The sequence below is a fragment of the Sceloporus occidentalis genome, unplaced genomic scaffold, assembly GCF_023333645.1.
Source record: "Sceloporus occidentalis isolate IW3139 unplaced genomic scaffold, rSceOcc1.0.p SCAF_51, whole genome shotgun sequence".
NCBI classification, from domain to species: Eukaryota; Metazoa; Chordata; class Lepidosauria; order Squamata; family Phrynosomatidae; genus Sceloporus; species Sceloporus occidentalis.
Genome location: NW_028317031.1, coordinates 6,525,458 through 6,547,500, shown reverse-complemented (window position 1 = coordinate 6,547,500; position 22,043 = coordinate 6,525,458).

Genomic DNA, 22,043 nt, shown 5'->3' with positions numbered 1-22,043 from the left:
CTAATCCATTATTTTAATCACCACAACAACCCAGCAACTAAATCCCCAAGCAAACCGCTACACCACTGCAAAAAGGTATACAGACTGGAGCATATTCACCTATTAACTGTTTTGGGTATTATTATATTCCTCTTTCTTCGCTAAGTTAACTCTTTGCCGTGTGTATCCAGTCTGGGCATTCCTGATCTATGTGGCATTCTATTATTTATTTTTTTATGGCAACATTTATGTCTTGCCTGTCTTCCCTTGGGTCTGTTTTATTTTCTCTTTCTCTGCTCCACTAACCCCTTATCTCCTATCTGCCCTCTTACTGCCCCTGTCCACTCTAACAGTATATTTAACTCTTTCCTACATCCCTCTTAAAGGCTGAATCATGTTCCTTCATCTTCCCACAACTCATAACTTTTGTGGACATCTCTTTTTATCCTGGCCCCCCATGTTTCTCTCTGTTCCACATCCATCTACAGCACTATCTCTCCCTTTCTCTATTTTAAATTGTAAGCTCGTGAGCAGGGCCCTCTTTACCTAATGTATCGGTTTGTATGTCAGTTCTAGTTTTATCGTTCCCCTTGATCATATGTATTGGATAAAGCGCTTTGTAAATTGGCGGTGCTATATAAATAAAATATAATAATACTCATTAAATTCACAAATATTTATCACTAGTGTTTTTTCAATTTTTATTTTTCCAGGAAAATCCTCTGGAATGAATAAACTGACCCCCTCTAAGACTGGCATTAACCGAATTGCCTTTTTGACACAAGCCATGGTTGGCATTTTTGTGGTCATTGGGTAGGATATCGGGGTTGGCTCTTTCTTTGGGGTCCAAAGCAAAAATAATCTGGGGGTCCCATCTCAGATACAAGTCATTTAAAGAATTATTACATATCAGTGATGGCATCATCATACATGGTATTTGATAGCAGCCAATCTAGTTTTTTTGAGGACTCAGGCTTTGGTCATGTTTTGGATAAGATGCCACACCACATGCTAAACATTATGAATAATAAGTATAACCTGTTTAAAAATAATATTATGGGGTATATCTGCTCGACCCCATTCAAATTTGCAACAGCTTAAACTGCTTATATCATAGCAACACCTCTGCAGGACATACGCCGTTTTTGATGACCCACCACAGACGGCAAGTCAGCTCTGATTGTATTTCGAAATAAAAGGCCAGCGAACAAACGAGTGTTAACAATCAGCATCCCACTGATATATGAGAACTTTCAGGCCTGGAATCATACAAGCTTTACTGAGATTTGAAGGTTACTGATTCTATTATTACTAGAAGTATGTTGCAACACACTAAGGCAAGTGGATTAAAATAGCTATGAAAGTCTTCCAAAGACTTACAGTAAACTGTAGCTGTGACATTTCTCTTCCTGCGATTAACATAAAAATTCCTGTCCAATCTCAGCAACACCGGTTGTTTGATTCATGTTGGCTCCTTGCCAGCAGCTTGTGTATGGTTATGAGACTCAGTACAGAAATGGCAGAAGCTGCTTGTATTTCCATGTTCCCTGACCAGCCCCCCCCCCCCCAACCCCTGGAGGCACCAGCTAAAGAACAAAGTATTTTACATTTTCTCATTAATTGGGATTTGGTAAATTGCTTCTTTTATAAATACTGGCACAAAATCAGAGAGCTCTTAGCTGGTTTTCAAAGAATGGAAAAAGAGATTGAGAAGGAGATGAAGGCATTTTTAGGGGAGTGTAGGATGGAATGAAATGAAAATGACATTACCGCTAGCACGGTTCTGACATTCGAGTCTGTCAAAGGAACGCCATGCTTGAAGTTATGGAAGGTCAAAATATAACATCTGTGAGGTTCTCTTATAAAAAGAGAAAGGAGATCTGCAAAGAGGACTACATTTGATAATTGAACATTTAGAAGGTCACACAGAAAAGGAATGTTCCAGGTCATCAGCTACATTGTAATAATTTGGTTATCTTTTTAAGAAGATGTCATCTCGTAGCCATGCCAACCTAATCTGAGATAGAACCTAGTCCTAGTTGGCCTACTTTTTTTTCCATGGGACTCTGACTTATGACACTTGATAGGGGAAAGGTATTCTTTAGATAAACAGGACTTTATTAGAACAACCATAAAGCACTTGTCCAGTGTGGTGTTTTAGTCAAAATATCACACATTTACCTGAAATTGTGACCCACAGGTCTGCGGATAACAATATTGTTTTGAAACAAAATGAAATAAAGCCCACATTTCTACAAACTGCATTACTTTGCACAACATTGCATTAATGCTCAAAGAAAAATATTGTTTTCCATGGGACTTTCCCTTAAGGGAAATGTGAAGCCATACAGAAGAGCCCAGTCTACCTTATGGGAACCTACTACACAATTAAGATTCTTCAGTGTTGCTATTGTTGTTGTCTATGGATACATTTTCCTGGAAGAATCTGTTACATTACAGTAGTAAGATCTTTTAAGGCCAGCTCGACTATTTTTTTCTCTTTTTTTGCACATTCTATTATCTATTAAGGTGCGCTGTAAATACTATGAGATTGTCTCGCCTTGAAAGTAAGGTATGCATTACCCATACATCAGGATTCAAATTGTACCTACCCTATACAATATTACTTTGTATTCCACAAAAGCCTTGAGAAATCCCATTGCAAAAGCCATCTACTCACTGAAAGAGGACAAAAGGATCGCCTGATTGTAAATGATTGAATCATAAGGATATGTTAGGTCGTATAGCTACTGTATTTCTTCTTCGCAAAAGCTTTTCATTTGCAGTTCAAAGTTTTATTTAAGTCCGCTTGTGTAGTCCACAGTTAAGAAAAAAATATTTTTAAAAAAAGGATCTCCACGCGGGTGTAATTTGATGGCTCTGATTGTTTGACTGTGGAAATGATTTGCCTGCGTGTGGTCTTGTCAAATGAAGGGAATATGTAGATCTTTCAAGTCAATATTGTATCAATTGAATTCCGTGCTAAAATAAAAAAATGCTGAGATTATTCCTTTTTTTTTTAAAGGCATCAATATAAGTAATTCACAGAGACGTATCAATTGTTAAACTAGATAGAATAAGTAGAAAAAAAAGAAGTGCTTGTCCTATTGATTTGTAAGTTGACTATAAAAAAGCACGCCAGTTTGATATCTTGGCCCAGGGCAACAGGTTTGAATGAGAGTCAGCTAGAAAAAAAAATACTTTATTTACATTGTTACAAGGAACTGTGTCGTTAAAGAAAGACAGAGTACCATTTTCAGAGTTCAACTAACTGCCCGCTGATTTCTTGGGAAACCTCTGCATAGACTGTTATATTAGTGGTGTATTTAAAGTGGTTGCTGCCCTAGGTCTGGCACAGCTCCTCCAACTGGCCCATGAAGCAGTGGGATAACCAGGACTAAACCTGATCATCCAATAGCTCTGCCACCCACTTGATCAACTTCTACTGGTTAGGTTTTCAAACTTTTTAACTAAATTTCTCATATTGCACACTGGCTGTTTTTTTACTCTTACCCTTTCTGGGTAACAGAACACAGGAGTCAGTGAACTGACCTTTCAATGTTTTTATGTTATTATCAACATCTTGGAGGGTTGTACTTTGTTTTACCTAGGGACTTCATGGGGTTGATTGCCTGGTGCTTTCCTTCTCCAGGGGATATGGCTCTGATTAGGGGCAGGGCTAGTTAACATATTGAGGTGGTTCTAGACCCGGTTAGATTTTGGGAGGATGGAAAGGTGGCAGAAGGGCTTTATAACCTGGGCAGGCGTGGATGGAACGTGGCCAAGGAGCATACCTTGGAGCTCTGGGTAAAGATCGGCTTCCCCCTGGTCTTTGGTTCAGTTCTTCCTTTTTTTCCCTCTTAATCAAGTATAGTCAAAGACATTTTCAGGGAGAGGTATGGGTTGTAGTGATCCTGCTCCTTTGATGTGACCTTTATGATACTACTTAGGGATGGATTTGTGTAATTCACCAATTTCCATTAAATTGTATAGGACCACTGGCCTGTAGAATAAGTGCAACTCCTGGTGATATGCACTGTTTCAAATAGTTATATGGTTAATAGTGTGAGAAATTGTGGGTTTCCACCGACGCATACATGGCCAATTACTTGTAGAATAAGAAAAAGCTCACCCTCCGATCTGCCTCAGACCCATAGCCATTAAAGTGATCAGGGACTGACAATGGCAATGAATGAGGCTGCTTTCCGAAGACTGATTACATGCCTAAAACCAATACTCATATGTGCAACCCAAGCCATTAGAATGAACTAAAATACACAATCAACCAATGGCATTACATCTCTCATTTACAACTGAGAGCACATCAAAAAATAAACACCTTTCTACTCAAGTTGCCAAAGAAAACACAAGTGACAACTCAATATATATGTATTATATATTTTATAGTGGTGTTCCACTTACTCTGTTGATCTCACACTTGCGGAAAAGACTCTTCAACTGTGAAAACATTTGCCTTGTTCAATATTTTTACCGGGAACACTTAATAGTCACGTGACACAGAAACAGGCACTGATGGTTGTTGCCACAGAAACACAATAATGCTTCTGTGTTGTTTGTATGTGATTATACCTTCTGAGCAAATGACAATATGATAGATCCTCTTCAGTGAAACAGCTTCAGTGAAATAAATATTTTTAACAATAACAAAATACTTACCTAATACTAAATGGATTTTCCATGTATATTAGCCATTTGTATCTGCTTACAATCACTGTCTTTGTATCCATGCATATGATTGGCTGTAGCAGAGATCGCATGCATGGACATGCAAGGGATCTGCTGTAGGTTTACTGCTCCGGTACGGCATTGGTTGCAAAGGGATTACAATTTCTATTTTAAGTGTTGTTTGGCAGAACTAGAACCCAATAGGTAGAAAAGGGCATATCACCCATTTCCTACTTTTCCTATCAGAACACTGCTCACCAGGTCTGGTAATCAGCACCCCCTTGGGCACATCCAGATTAAGGAGCCACTGCTTCCTGAGTTACTCATCATGCTGTGAGCCAATATTTCAGTCTGTCAAAGGAAAATGTTACTTCCTAAACAGAGAACGTAGTGACCATAACAGAGATTTACCATTGACTCCGAGCAATTCAGAGCTGACACCCTGGTTCCAGTGATGTAGTAATGTATTAAAATGTTAATATTCTATACAAAAACACTATCCAGTGCTCGTGTACATGTACTATTGACCTAACTGATTAACTTTATTGATAGATTAAGCACTAATTGCATAAATCTTGGAATACCAGCAGGCAGAGGACTCCAGAAAGTCATGTTGTACAGTATTTTAATGTGCCATTTTTCCACTTGGGTCAACGAGTAATACTACTTGAAGCATCTGATCAGAAATCAATGAGCCTTCAAAGACAACTGACTTTAATATAGTTGTGTGGATCTTTAAAAATAAAATGTTATGGGTGTTTTCCCTTTACAGTCTTTAACACTTGCATAATTGTCTGTTCCAAAAGAGGAGCAGTCTAAGTGCCGGTTGTGGGAGTGGAGTGGCGGGACACGCACCACTCTTCTCCCACTTCCCCATCAACAGTGACGTGTGTCCCGCAAAGTGAGTCGGACGAACCACTGTCGTTAATGGCACTGCACTTAATGTCAACAAGTCACTGGAGAACAATAGGCCCCCAGACCAGAGAAATCTGCAAGAGAGGTAAAGGGGTGCAGGAGGAAGAATGGGTGAATGAATGAATGAGTGAGTAAATGAGTGAATTAATGTAAAAGTTGTTTTTTGGGGGGGCAGAGGTGGCACAGACAGGCTGTTTGGGGGAGAGGTGGCAAAGACAGGCTGTTTAGGGGCAGAGATGATGCAGATAGGCTATTTAGGGGCAGATGTGGTACAGGCAGGCTATTTAGGGGGAAGAGGTGGCACAAGGAGGCTGTTTAAGGGGTAGAGATGATGGGGGGCAGAGAATACACCGGCAGGCTGTTTAGGGCGCAGAGATGGCACAGGCAGGCTCTTTGGGTTCACAGAGAAGCTGCTTGGGAGCACTGACAAGCCACTTGGGGGAAAAGATGACACATACATGTTTGGGGGAACAGATGGCACAGACAAGCTGTTTTGGGCGAAAGGTGGTACTGTGGGACATGCTACTTGGGAACCCTCTGGTTTCTAGTTACGCCCCTGATAAAAATATATGGGACTAGTGTCCAAATAGTTCCAGGGCTGCTTTTCATTCCCAGTCCGGCCCTGCATGTGATGGCTGGAGTGTCCTTTTAACAAATGCTTCTTGCTTATCTTGCAGGAAGAACAGCTATATATAAAAAAGGCCCCATATAAGAAAGCATTTATAGATGAAGCAAAATAACCCTATTTTTACTTTTCTTCTAATTACTCAGTAATTCTCTGGTATGTCCTATGCTATAAATCAGAAAGATTTGAAAGATTAAAATTAAGATTCTTGTTTTCCACTAACTACTGAATTCAGCGCACCATAAAATTATAATTATATACAAAACTGATTTCCAGATGTGTCTTGGATCCTCACCTTACTTTAAAATCCATTGTTTGCCTTAAATCAGTCATTGTGAATGTCAGCCTGTGCTATTGTTCTTGCATCTACACACATTGTTACTTCAAATCCAATCATTGTTACTGCATCAAGCCAAAATTAAAATTTTAAAGTATTTCATGACATAAAGCAAAACAGCTAGTTAGATTTATATTTTGCAGCTTAAACATCATATCTAGCCAAGGTGTTACGTGCAAATCTCTCTTTATCTCCCATGATCCCTCACTAAGGAGTACATGTCAGCCCATGTAAAAGACTGTGCATAAGTTTCTAGCACTAGAGATTATTATTATTATTATCATTTATTTATATAGCGCCAACAATTTACTCAGCTCTTCTTGGAATATATATATATTCAAGGGATATGACAAGACTAGAATTGGCAGACTAAGACAACCCGATACATTAGGTAGAGAGGGTCCTGCTTACAATCTAGAGGTTAAAACCTTTCAAAATTAATATTATTTAGTCTTGGAATTTTGCCCGTACCCTGGAAATTGCTCCATGTGAGAGCCAGGCGCGGATGGGGTCTAGGAGGAAATGTTAGTTGGGGGTTTGGCTGGCATTGAGGAGGTGGAGAAATATTTTAGACCCGATTTGAAAAGTGACTGTTCGTAGCTAATAGTGGCTGATTTAAGATGAGGTTAAACGGCAGGACAAGCTCTGCACTTTATATAAAGGGTGGCGTATAGATGGATTGTTTGGAGTTGGTACCTTGCTAATAAGCCACGGACTGCAAAAACATTTTGCTTAGTGATACAGATAACAGAGCTAATTGTTTAATTACCTGTTAACGAAAGAAATCTCGCTGCAGAAGCCCCAGAGAAATGGGCCGTGCACTGTGGCTAATACAGTAACATAATTCAGAAATTAGGATCATGCATACCAAACAGGGTCTGGAATTGTTTCTTATAACCATCAGGACATTGAAAATGATATATTAGGTATTAGAAATGTCGGGGACGCTATTAAAAGCATCCTGTACTAAAGGGGATTCCAATCACATTGGTGCTAGGTGATCCCCTTATGGGTTTTGGCAAGAGCTCCATGCTTCTATCACACATCATTGTGTACAGTGCTGTGGAAAAAGTATTTGCCGACTTCCTGATTTCTTCTATATTATTGCTTATTTGTCATGTTTAAATGTTTCAGATCATCCAACTAATTTTAAAATAAGACAAAGGCAATGTGAGTAAACACAAAATGCAGCTTTTTGTTGTTGAAGATAAAGAGTTAATCAAAATCTGTATTAACCATTTGAAAAGTTATTTCTCCCTAATTCTTATAACTGGTTGTGCCATCCTTGAAGGCAACATCTGCAATCGCACGTTTGTGATAACCAGCAGTGAGTCTGAAGCAGCAAAGCAAGCCCCAGACCATCACACTACAACCACCCTGCTTGACTGTTGGTATGCTGTTCTTATTGTAGAATGCTGTGTTATGCCAGATGTAATGTATTCCAAAAAGTGTCACTTTTGACTCATCAGTCCACAGAATATTATCACAGAAGTCTTGGGGTCATGAAGATGTTTTTTGGCAAATGTGAAATGAGTCTCTCTGTTCTTTTTGGTCGTCAGCAAGTTTCTTCTTGCAACTCTCCCATGGATGCCATTTGTGTGTCTTTCTTATTATTGAGTAATGAACACTGACTCTAACTAAGGTAATTGAGGTCTGCAGTTCTTTGCATGTTAGTCTTGGTTCTGTTGTGACCTCCTGGATGAGTTGTTGATGCGCTCTTATAGGACGGTTCACCACTGTTCTCCATTTGTAGATAACGGCTCTCACTGGGGTTCCCTTGAGTCCCAGAGTCTTAGAAATGGCTTTGTAACACCTTTGAAGATTGATAGATTTCAATGACTTTGTTTCTCATCAGTTCTTGAATTTCTTTACATCGCATGTTGCGATTGTGTGCTGAATCACATGCTGCTTTTTGAAACCTTTTAGCCTAGATTCAACAGGGCTGACAGTAATCATGCCTGGATGTGTCTAGTGAAGTTGAACCCAATTATCATTTCGCCCCAGATGGTTCCCTCAATATGTCCATCGAGTTGAGGAGCAAAGTCAGGTCCCCATTGACTTAACGCGCATGGTATAGGCATAAAGCTAAGAATGAGACTAATGACTTATTAAGGTTTGAGTATTTGCATCAAGAAAAATGGTCAGACTAGATGGGCCCAATGGATCTTATCTGCCTTCAAATTCTATATTTTTATGATTAATTAAGAAGGTTTTTCTTAACGTTTCTGGTAACTCATGTACTCTGTAAGGGCTAAGTTGGCATTTTGACCTTCTACGTTCATGTAGAGAATTTAGTTGCCAGTGAAGTTAGCGGTTTGCTTAACAACATTCTATGTAGCACGGGATATTAATGCAGCCACTGAGCTGCCAAAACACAATGTCATTAGCAGGCAGAGCCCTTGCTCCTTAGAGAAGAGGTAGAGAACCGCACTTGGTTGCAACAGAACACCCTTTAATTATCAATCTAAAGAGATCTTGCTTCTTTTGGAGAACAGTGGTTGATTAGCTGGTTAAATAACTTCAATAAAACTAAAGTATAAATTCTATTATTGTATCATCATCGCCGCCATTTCACGTTCCGTGTTGAGCTTAACAAGGAGAAAACACGCACATTTTACTCCTTAAATGAGGCTCTGTTTTAAAACACAAAGCCTGCAGCCACATCTTTTTTTTCACAAAGAGAAACCTACTGCTGCCAAGTGCAGTGAAAGGCATCCTTTATCATGGTTAATGTGGCGTACCCAAGAATGCCATGCAGATGAACGTTTTGGAGGGGCATCTTACTCTGCGTATAGCAGTATTGGAAAACGCACCCTCTTTCTTGAAATGTGGGTTAATTTCAATGAACGGTTTCTATTCGTTATAGATCAACACGTAAATAAAACTATTCTGTATGTATATCTATATTATATCCAGTATTATTATTGTATTAGTTTTACTTGATTTATCTGTTCGTTGAATACCAAAATACCCACCAGACCCCAGCATTAAATAAAATAACTTTTAATATATAATATTAACAAGGGGCAGATAATTGTACACTGTATTTAAGATGAGTAAGAATAATTATCTCAAGGAATGATTAGAACTAATAAATACCTACATTTAGGCTGAAGAGACAAATCCAGACATAAATACTGGGAGGGAATGATTGTAGGAATTATTAGTGAGGGAAATCCTTGATTTGTTAGGGAAAAATGCAGAAATAATTGTTTGGAATTAGAGAATGATAATGTATCAAAATACTATTTAAATGCATTATATAAATTGAAGCTAAGCTTTGTTACTTTGTCATTGTGGAATTAGATCTAGAATATGTAGGAAACTTTCCAGAATAAAAAAAACTAAAGCCCTGCCAACACCAGCCACCTAATGAGCGGGTAAAGGTTAGAACTTGTAATAAATGCTCTCTTAGTCGTCCCAATAGGCTTGTACCACTTCTGTTAGACTGCTATTTCTCTGAGACAAAATCTCATCCAACCCTGTTCTCCCTTTGGATATTTCCACCTCTGTGTAACCTTGAATATATTTCTCTCCTCCTTCTCCTAATATCTTACTGAACTCAAATCCTGAACGAAACTTCCTTTAAATGAATGGGGGGGGGGGAGATAAAAGGCACGTCGCTATAAGATTTCTCCAGGATACTTTTGTAAGAATGAAAAACAAATGATTACGGGTGAGGATTATAGAGCACAATCTTCGGAGGAATAGGTTACATTGTAATGCACTTGCTCCATTAGCTCTGAGACACTGTGGGGAATATCAACATAGCAGCATCAATGTGATGGCAGAAAGAGCTATTCTGGTCCTCTGGCAGCCAGATGATGTCATCCTTAGCTGCAATGCGACCTCCCCTCCCGGCCTTTGCTAAAGTCCATTAATGAGCTATTTCCAATCCCTGGCATTGATGCTGAAGCAAAGCAAACTGCATGCTGTGTAAATGCATCTTTTAAGCCATTTTTTTTTTATTTTTTCCATGCAAAAGCCGTGCCGGGAGGGATTTTGCAGTGCACAATTTAAGTGTAATCAACCCCCCCCTTAGGTCGTGCTTCTGAAGCATGGGGAATTATTACAGAACTAAGGCGGTTTGGGCTTTCTTTTTGATAATATGAGTTACAGAATGTAGGTTTTCAATACAGAAGCGGTTCCGTCCCAAACTCTTCTACCCACGATTGCATTTCATCTATTGGGTTTCATTGTGATTTAGACTTTTTTTTCAGTTGGCTTAACCCTCCAGCTGTCCGGACATTGATGCTCATCGAAAAAGGTAGACCTGGCCACTAACGACAAAGTTGTGGGTTTTAATTCAGTCACGGGCTGCTTACTTTAGTTTTACTAACTCACTTATATTATAATGCATCTATTATTAGTAAATTATGTCATGCAAAATCACTGGAGGTTTTTTTTTCTGTTCACCCTTGTGTATCTACATTAATTCCAGCCGAGGAACAATCACAAGTTCTCTGCAGATGCTTCTGCTGTTAATACCCTATAGATATCAAGGGCACCTTTAAGCTCCCCGAAATCCTTTATTCACTAAAACTTCAGTTCAAAAGGGATGAAACTTTTTATCTCATGGCTTTGGTAATCATTACAAATAAGGTTGCCATCTGTTCTAGAAAAAATAATACTGACCATATTATTGCTTCCATAAGGTGGTTATTAAATCTAAGTTAAGTTTTTACTGGCTTGCCTGTAGCCAGTGTGTATCCAGCAGCCCCATGGTTACTCTGATTAGAATGGGTTGAGTGTATCTCATTCAAAAACTAACAATGCATCTAACAATGCATTATTTGTTGTCTATCTTGGCCTTTTTTTCATAACTTAGGTAGGTCCTTCGTAATGCACCTTGAAGTTGGTGGAAAAGGCCCAAAACTACATCAATGAGAATAAAAAAGCAATTTATATGTAACAGCGTCCACTTGTTATTCTAGAGAGCAGATATAGACTAGCACAACTGAAAGGGCCCCTTGTAACTGTGTTGTTCCAGGGCCCCACTTGCTGTGTGGAATATCTCTGTCTTTCTGAAAACCCGTAGATTCGGTTGCATTACATCACTGATTAATTATCTGCTATTTGTTTCAATGCAAATAGAATGAACACTGAAAGACATTTTTTTTTCTGACCTCAGTTATCGAGAGCTTACAATAAAAAGGACTTGGGGTCCAAAGGTTAAACCTCTAGAACTTGGCAGACAGTATTTATTTTGAGTTACCTCTTTATGCCCAACTCCACAGCTGGTCCCAATTGGCTTCGGCAAGAGTGGAGGTCAGGTTAGTGTCAAGTCATCTTGGAAAGGTTAATATTCAGGAATGCCGAAGCTGTGCTAGTCTGATGAGAGGCTGGTCAACCTGACATTGATAGGCCCCAAAATGCATTATGGCTCCTACACAGCCTGCCGTAAATCTTTCTTCTATTTGAAAAATGTCCCTGAATTTCTTAACTTATGATTGCCGCGTAGATCCTCCCAAACATGCCATTAGTCTTTAGATTTAAGGGGGAAGCAAAGCATTGTTTATCTCTCTAGAGCTGAAGCCTATCACTTTAAACAGGTTTAACTGGCTGGCATTTTTACCTTAACATTTGTGTTAATAGTAAAGTAACTTATTGTTAACTATTTCAGATGGACAAAGGCGAACACTAGGGGCTAGGATTGGAGACTGAAATGCTTTGTGGTTTTGTGGCATTTAGGTGAAAATTTCATTTACTAGCACTTTTTTATAGACTGAGAAGTTTAGGGCTGTTAAACACATTCATATACAGGCTGGAAGGAAGAGAGAGAAAGAAGGACCCAGATGTCCTCAGGGGCCAATCCATAGCCCCCCTAAACTCTTGGATTGTCTTTCAATAGGTCATTGTGTCATGGTGTGATTAGCATACTTTGAAACTCTCCGGGTTTTCTCCACGGGAAAAAAACGGGAGCGGCATTATGACACATAACAATCTCAGCTAATATTCCCCTTAAAGGCTAGGTTTCCACTTGTTTTTTTTTCCTTCAAAAACGTCCATAATAACGGCAATTCAGCCACACGGCGTTTTTTTTGTGAAAAAACGTTGCGGCCAGATGTTAGCTGTTCTTCAATAGGAAATCGCACAATGCCATATCCACTTTTTCCGCGTTTTTCTGTTTGGCGTTTTTTCAGTCCTCTTTGGTGTTTTTCTGCTTTTTTGGGCTCTGTGGCAGTTTTTCAGAATCGCAGCATGTTGACACTCTGGCATTTTTTGCAAGGAAATCTTGGCGTTTCTCTCCAAAAGCCATGTGGGTTTTGCCTTGGGGATTTTCCTGGCGTTTTTCATCAAGAAAATAACGCAGGACAAAAACCCAAGTGGAAACCTAGCCAAACAGCGATGTCTCCTGAAGTTAGCAGCACTTCCTGCCCACATCCCGCATGGGGGGCTCTGGGTAGCCGGAGATATAAAGCTCCCAGGTATGGTGATTAGAAACTACGAGGGATTTAGGTAAAATTGAAGAGGATAAATTCCATCTTCCCGTGCCACAAATGGTTTGTTCCATGGGCACTTCCTGTAGTGAGTGTAACAAAGGTCTGATTAAACTTGGTCATAGTGTCTGCTTATGATGCAGTTGACCTGAGTTGACCTGCAAAACATGGCCTTTTCAAATACAATAACACAAGTAGATGTGCCCCAAAACAGCTGTTTAACTGGTCTATGTTTAATATTTATTCAGACCCTGGTCAAAGAGGCACTGACAATCCTAGAGGAGGACACTCAGAAAGTACCGAAACTAGTAGAGTGAAAGTGATGTCAGAGTGGTAATCCCAAATACAAGATTTGGTAGTGGTCCATTTGGAGAATTTGGAGGTAACTGAAGACAGCGTGGTCTCTCCACAACAGTTTTCAGATACATAGTGGTGGGCAAGGTATTAGTTGGAGGTGATACTGTGCTGGTAAATAATGGCTGGTAGTAATAGGGGGTGTTAAGAATCTGTCTTAAAATGGAAGGGATCCTAAGGACAAGTTTAGAATACATGCTTGTACACTGTAAAGTTTGGAAGGATTACTGAATTTCATTGTATGATAAACATTTATAATTATTCTTGTAAAATAGTTAAATAAACACTGTGGCTGTTCTTATCCAAAAATATAAATACTGTCTGTGTGTTTCTTTGGGTAAGATGAGAGTGGAAAGTAGTATGATTCAAGGAATTTCTTGGGGTAAAAAGAACATGGACACTTGAGGACATACTTGCCATGTCTCTTAAAGGGAACATCCCATGAAACAATAATATAATTATATATTATTCATATAATTTAGCATTGAAAAAAAACTTGGCATTATTTGATATTTGGTCCAATAGACTTCCTTTATCTGCAGACCTGGAGGCTGCCATTGTTGTCAATCATGTCAATCATATTTTGGTGAGAGTTCCCCTTTAAATACATTTCACAAACTTTGTTAGGGCTGGAAACAGATAAGATCGCTAAGGTTTTTGATCAGTCATCAGTAACAGTGTGATGCACAAACTGCCCAACTGATGTCAAAGGTCCCTGGGAGGTGTCAGAAGTCTCTCGCAATTCTCCTAGGTGTCAGGATGTCAGTATGATGGTTATCTAGGTTATTTCATAATGAGATAGCATTATAATGATAGTGAAGGCACTTCCATCTGAAGAAGAGACTTTAATGGTCTAAAAAGCTTATGAAAACGTATGTAATTTTTTACTGGCCCGATAAAATGTATCAACTTTGACTAAAGACTTAATTTTCTCTTAGGCTAATATGACTACATCTATTTGTCTTATCAGTACATTATTTTAACTCTGTGATAAAAAAAACCTAATTCCGTCACGCCATCACATTATGAAATAACTTGGATAACCAGCATACAGAAACCCTGACTCCTGCCAGAAGTGTGAAAGACTTTTGACACCTGTCAAGCCTTTTGACATCAATTGGGCATTTTGCACATCACACTGTTGCTAGTGACTAATCAAAAGCATTCTACTTAGCCAATAATGGCATCACCCTGGCTCTGACTGCTGTCTGTATTTCCATGGCTAACAAGGTACAACTCTCTACTTTAAAAGAGGAGGGTTGACCAGAATTGTTTTGGGGAACTGCATATCACAGAGCCTTTTTGGGTTTACCTCAGTGGTAAAACAGCTTAACCTGTGGTAGAAGAGTAAACACAAATATAACAAAATGGCATCTATCTGCCCCATGCTTATGCCTGGCCTTGAAAGAATTAGGGCTTGCCTACCAAGTGTCCCTCTTCAAGAGCCAAATCTGTTTGACCCTCATCCGGTCTCCATCCTGGCACCCTGCTTTTCTTATAGCTTCTCATTTGTAGTATGCATGAAATATTCTGTAACTGAAAAATACCCCTCCTCTTATAATCGGTATCGTCTTATAATCAGACCTCAAATAGGTCTGACTATGAGACGACTAAGATCCAGATCCCCCGCAGCTGCAGGGGACCTGGATCCTCCTGTCTCCCCCCCCCCGCCCCACTTACCGGTACTTCTGAGTCCCCGGTGTGTAGCCGGGGCAGCGTGTAGATGTCTATGCGATTCGCGTAGACAACTTCCGCTGCAGCAGGAAGGAGGCGTGGCTAGCAGCGGGGAACTCTGATCTCTGACAGTCGGGGAAGGTCTGCGCGATGGACGCAGACAACCCCCGCTGCTAGCCACGCCTCCTTCCGGCTGCAGCGTAAGTGCGTGTGATCTACACGCTGCCCCGGCTACATGACAGGGAGGTCAGAAGCACCGGTAAGTTTGGGGGGGGGGGGGGCGGGGTAGTGTTAAATGGGGGGCATAAGGCATTTCTGGAGGCAGAGTGCTCTGTGAAATGCCTTTTAACCCCCTTAATGCCACTCTGCCTCCAGAAATGCCTTTTTAACCCTCTATACGCCACTCTGCCTCCTGAATGCCTTAAACCTCCCTATATTCCACTCTTCCCCATAATATGCATTTTAACCCTCTAAATGCCAGAGTGGCATATAGGGGTCAAAAGGCATATCATGGGGCACAGTGGCATATAGGTTTAAAAGGCATATCATGGGGCACAGTGGCATTTAGAGGGTTAAAAGGCATATCATGGGGCACAGTGGCATATAGGGGGTATAAGGCATTTCTGGGGCAGATGAATTAACATTTACTGGTAAAACTTTTTTCCTATAGGGTCGTCTTATATTCAGGCTTTTTCTTTTTTTTCCTAAATTAATATTCAGATTTGGGGGGTCGCCTTTTAATCGAGCAAATACGGTATGTTTATAACGCAGCTTTAGGAAGTAATTGGATTATTTGTATATTAATAGCTTAAATTGGTAGCTATCAAGTCTGTCCCCTAAATCGAAATGGCCTTTTTTCCGACTAGTAACATGTTGGGGAGTATAAGAAATGGTGGATTGGGCCACTGGTTTTTATTTCCAGGTGTTTAAAGTGGTGATCTCCATGGATGGACCCCTCTTTGTTCAATGCATTAGGTGCTGGTCCAACCAGAGCAATTTCTTCTGAAGGATTAGAGTGACACAAATCCTTGCCTGAAATGATAGATCCCTGCACCCTTTCCACAACTCTTCCTTATTAGTAACTTTAGACATTTTGTTCCCACATCTTCTTTAATGTTATCACAGAACATCTTAATTCAATTCAAAATGATACTCAGAAATTCAATGGTATTTGCTTGATGTTGTTACAACTTTTAAAAGGAATGCGTCTCTGCTCTCAGTCGTTCTGAATTTTCCGTTTTTCATATGTATGAGACTCCAATGGGTGTAGAGTGACGTCTTCTCCAGTTTCCTGTATGTCGTTCTTGCGATTGTGACTTTTTATGAACCTCCTTGCTAGATCTGCCGATACCGATAAGAATAAACAATGGTCAATAGAGGAAGGTGAAAGAACCACAGCTGTGTGCTGTTTAGGGTCTTTGTTTTTTCCAAAATTTTGGCTTTGACCCATCTATTCAAAACATTATTTTTTGTTTTGTTTTTACTCCAGTGGATTTTCACCCAGAGGGTTGTCCAGAAGTATTGTCATATATGGTAATATTTTCTAGGTTAAAGATCACAAGTATTATTACTAAACAATGATGGTGCTATGTAAATGCTAATAAATAATTGTGTGTATGTATGTATATATATTAAACACTATCCTCATCTGTACAACAATACACCCATACCCACCAAATATTCTGCGCTCCTGGAAAAGAGAGACATCGGGAGGAATGAGAGACAGAATGGCATAGGTCCCAAAGAGGGACTGTCCTTTCTAAGCAGTGACATTGGGGAGGTATGTGCCAAACTCGGTTCCTTGAGGGTCACGGACACACTAGAATTTCATTATAAATGCTAAGAACATTGACATGAAATTAAACATGTTAATTGTTTGGATATGTGTTAATTAAGATGAATCCTCCAATTCTGGCAGGGTTGTTGCCTTCGAAGACCAAATTTTAGTATTCATGCAGGTCGAGAGCTTGAGAGTGGGCTAAGAAATATCTGGAGCTGCAGAATGTGACCTGATTAATTCAGCTGAGTAGAAATGTTCATTCCTTTTAACAAACTGTTCAATGAGGAACGTTTCTTGCAATATAATTAAATAGCTAATAGAACAAAGTATTGAAGCAGAAAATAAGCATTATAGATATTTTTTCTAAGTGTTTTCCTTAATATAGAGAAATGTTAATTTCTTAATATTTCTGTCAGTAATCTTATACTTGGTATACATAGACACACACACTGGAACATTGTATGCTCAGGAATACAACTCCCAACAAGTCATACTAGCAGTTGTAGACCAATGTGGCTGGAGTGCCTCTAGTATCCTCTCTCATCTTCCTTTTTGAGCATAATGAGAGTTGGAGTCCAAGGCTGATGGACTTACAGTTAGCTTACACATTCTCTTGAGCTCTTTGTTATTACTTTGGACGTATACAGGAACAGAAATGCCACAAGAGTTCTGCTGATTTGCTTATGTTGGTTATTTATGGCAGGTTTAACATGAAACAAATTGTAGTCCAGCAAAGATAGAGAATGGATGATGTGTATTAACCTTTTTATGGAGTACCATGATGGGAGTTGTAGTCCAAAACACCTCCAGGAGTCCCTATTAACTTCCCTGTCCATACCTGAGAACTTTCTAAATGAGGAGACTCCTGAAATGTTAACCTTTTGATAGCCCCTTGTAAAAATTCTATGAAGTTACTCGTCAAATGACTATAATACCTGTCCTCAAAAAAACTTCACTTATCATTATTTAAAATTACACTTCATTGAGTCACCTGCATTCAAGCAGGGATATTAACTATAACATACTGGTAGCAAAGGCACTAATTGGCAGTGTTAGATATACACACAAGGGGTGTACAATAGGAAGGAGTCAACTCCAGACTATGTGACCCTGGGAATCTCCCCCAAAAACTCCCAGCCCGCTCCTTCTTGTTGTATAATTTATTAAAATGTTGGCTTATCACTGCACAATCGGATGGCGCTATATAAATCAATAAAAATATATAATAACAATAAGGTTGCTCATTACCCCGTTTGTGTTTTTTTTAGGGTTAGCGTTAAGTATGTTCTAATTTTCTGCTTAAATTCACGCTTGAATGTTATCAGCGCCTGCCGTCTTGGCATATTCACAGATGCCTTATGACGTTTGAGACAGGCCTGCCATGTGACAGAAATAGGAACAGTGTCACCAGTGTCCTCAGAAGCTCTCCGCATGACTCACCGGTGCCTATATACCAGGAGGAGTGTTTGCGCAGCTTGCAGGATATTTCAGTACGATTTCATGTAACTCGAACATTCCTGCACATGTATCTCAGGGGTAGTTCCACAGGGGCGATGACTCGCGCATGTTATGGAAACCCTAAGGTCAATTACCCATGATGGAGGAAGAGCAGGAGTATATGAGCAGGGGATAGAGTCAAGCCCAAAACACAGCGTTTCACAAATTCAGGAGGAATTTCATCAGAAACGTTCTGGAGCTGGGCAGGGCTATATCCACATATATGTACAATGTAACATGCTACAAAACGTTAGGCAGAACTTTTCCTTCCCGAGCAGAATTTAAAGCAGGTATACATTTGTTTTAGGATTCTGTTTTCCTTAGTACTATGAACTTAGTCCTGCCATAAGAGGGGATTTGGTTAAAGGTGCTGTCCCACTTAGACAAAAAACTTTAACTTTATTCTCTTGTATGGTAAGCAAATAAACCTCAGCAGATCTGTCAGGACTTTCACCCCGGGCATGAAGTTTACTCCCTTCTCCAGTTTAGGTGATGTGATCACATCAGGTTATGCTACATACCTTAGGACCACTATCTTTTTTGTAATGGGGGGGGCACCAAAAGGCTTTACTGAGCAAAGTTTTGCCCACCTTCTTCTCAGTCACCTGATTAACGATCATGGATAAACTTATGGCTCTAGGCCATGATGCTCCCCAATAATTTTATAGGACTTAGACTCCATGGCTACAAACCCAAACTCAATGTTATGGTCATCACATGATGTCCTACTCTCAGGTTTGTGAGTTTTCCCAGTGTGTCATAGTGTAATACAAAAATGGTATACAAGAATAAACATACATTTTTTTTAGCTAATTATTTATTCATTTATTTATTCTTATTTTTCAACAGGTTAAGTTTACTCTTCTTTCTTTCTTTTGACTTATGTTCAATAAATAAACATGGATTCTGCTGGTTGTAGTGGGCCAGATGGTTGACTATTGCTTCATACTTTCTATGGCTGTTACTTTGTAAGAGCTCTGTATTATCAGCTGTTACCCTCACAGTATTATTGTCAGCGGCTGAACTTTTTTCTGGAAAAAAGTTATACAAATAAAGAATAATTATTATCGATTTATATAGCACTGTACAATAGGCAATTTAAATATTTTAAAGTAACCAAAAAATGGAAAATCTTTATTTATACATACCTTGTAGACCATATCTATTCAGTAGAGTGTACATAGATTAGTTATAAAAAGTAGATAATAAAATAGAGATCTGTCTTTTCAGGACATGTTTGCTGTGCTGAAATTGGAGAGCCATCGCACAATCTTGCATTGTTCTTCATAGTCTGGCTTTTTTAAAGGGACAGCCTAATGTCCTATGCAGCCTCACCAACAAAGAATGCATATTAAAGTACTTTGTAAGAACATGTTAAAAAAATAAATTAAAGCACAACTACTCAGTGGTCCCCTTTTTTGCCACTGATTGACTGCTTAAAAGTCACAGGAATGCACTCCCAATCTGCAAATATAAAAGTACATTTAATATTCAAGAAATTCTGCATAGTTAAAGTGCCACTAAACTTTTAATTTTTTATTCTGAATAAAATAAATAAGCAAAGGTATCTGCAGACGTTGGCTATCGACAGTACAAGTGGCTTTTGCGTCTATAGACCTCTGCCGGACTATTGTGTAACATTAGAGGTATGTATTATGGACGCGGCAAGCGCCTGTACCGGCTTTTGCAGAAAAGAGTAGAGAGAAAGGCTTTTTTCTTTTCCTTTTTCATCTAAACTCTTAGGGGAATAATTCTGCAAACCCTACTTTTAATATAAGTAAGAAAAAGAGTTTTGTGGCACTTTTCATTCACTCACCCCAGCTGCCAGTACAGAATGAAATACCGTATTTGCTCGATTATAAGACGAGGTTTTTTTCAGAGCAAATGCTCTGAAAAATACCCCTCGTCTTCTAATCGGGGTCGTCTTCTAATCAGACCTCAAATAGAGGTCTGATTAGGAGACTAAGATCCAGATCCCCCCACCGCTGCAGGGGACCTGGATCCTCCTGTCTCACCCCCCCCCCCCCATCATACACACTTACCGGTGCTTCCTGCTGTACTGCCGGGGCAGCGGGTTGACGTCTACGCGATTCGCGTAGACAACGTCCGCTGCAGCCGGAAGGAGGTGTGGCTAGCAGCGGGGGTTGTCTGCGTCCGTCGCGTAGACCTTCCCCGACTGTCAGAGATCAGAGTTCCCCGCACCGGAACCGCACCGGTGCGGGGAACTCTGATCTCTGACAGCCGGGGAAAGTATACGCGACGGACGCATACAAACCCCCCCTGCCAACTCCACCTCCTTCCGGCTGCAGCGGAAGGCGACGTCAACCTGCTGCCCCGGCTGGAAGCACCGGTAAGAGAGGGCTGAGAGGGGATAGAGGGGAGAGAGGGAAGAGATGGGTGAGAGGGGTGAGAGGGGGGGGAGAGAGTGTGTGTGTGTGTTAGTTAAATGGGGGTATAGGGTGTGTGTGTGTGTGTGTTAAATGGGGGCATAGGGCATTTCTGGAGTGGCGTTAAGGGGGCATTTAATAGAGCACTCTGCCTCCTGAAATTCCTTATACCTCCCTATATGCCACTCTGCCCCATAATATGCCTTTTAACCCCCTAAATGCCAGAGTGGCATATAGGGGTATAAGGCATTTCTGGAGGCAGAGTGCTCTATACAATGCCTTTTAACTCCCTTAATGCCACTCTGCCTCCTGGAATGCCTTATACCTCCCTATATGCCACTCTGCCCCATAATATGCATTTTAACCCCCTAAATGCCAGAATGGGATATAGGGGTATAAGGCATTTCTGGAGGCAGAGTGGCACATAGGGGGTCAAAAGGCATACCATGGGGCACAGTGGCATATAGAGGGTTAAAAGGCATATCATGGGCCACAGTGCCATATTGGTGTGGCAAGCCTGGGGGCAGATGTGCGTAACTGGGGGACAGGTTGGAAAATACAAGGAAATAAAAACAAAAAAAATATTTTTCTCAATCATAGCTTTTATTTAAAAAAATAGTTTACATGAATTAACATTTACTGGTAAAACTTTTTTCCTTTAGGGTCGTCTTATATTCAGGCTTTTTCTTTTTTTCCTAAGTTAATATTCAGATTTTGGGGGGTCGTCTTATAATCAGGGTCGTCTTATAATCGAGCAAATACGGTAGGTGTACCCATATGGTAAGTGAATGAGAGTGATCAGTAAAGCAAACTCTTTGAGAATAAATTCTGGCCACGACCACCCAATTAAATGGACAGACTAGAGTCTCAAGCAGCCTCCCCAACAAAGACTTTGTAAGTACTTTAAAATACATTGTTCACATTGTTAAAAATAAATAAAAGTAATTACCTTAAGGAGAAGCTGCAGCTCCTGCTTATGTGGTTCCATTTTCACTCCACTAATTGGTTGCTTAAAGTGTCAGGAAAGTGTTCCTATTGAAATCTTGTTTCTGTTTGTCATTTTTGTTATGTTATATACTAATTGTTTTGTCATGTCTACCCTTTGTACAGCACTGCAGAATCTGATGGTGCTATATAAAAAAAAAATAACTATAATAATAATAAATTACTGGAGGTGGTTGGCAGTGCGCATACCACGTGGGTGCAGGCAATAGAAATACAATCAGTATGATCTATAAAGCTGCCCACAGCATCAATGTAGAGGCAGTTTTACAAAAGAATCTTATATAATGGAGCAGTCAGACCAAAAATTAAATCAGAAAATGAAAAAGCGGCACAATAACGCCATATAAAAAAGACACATTTGTTG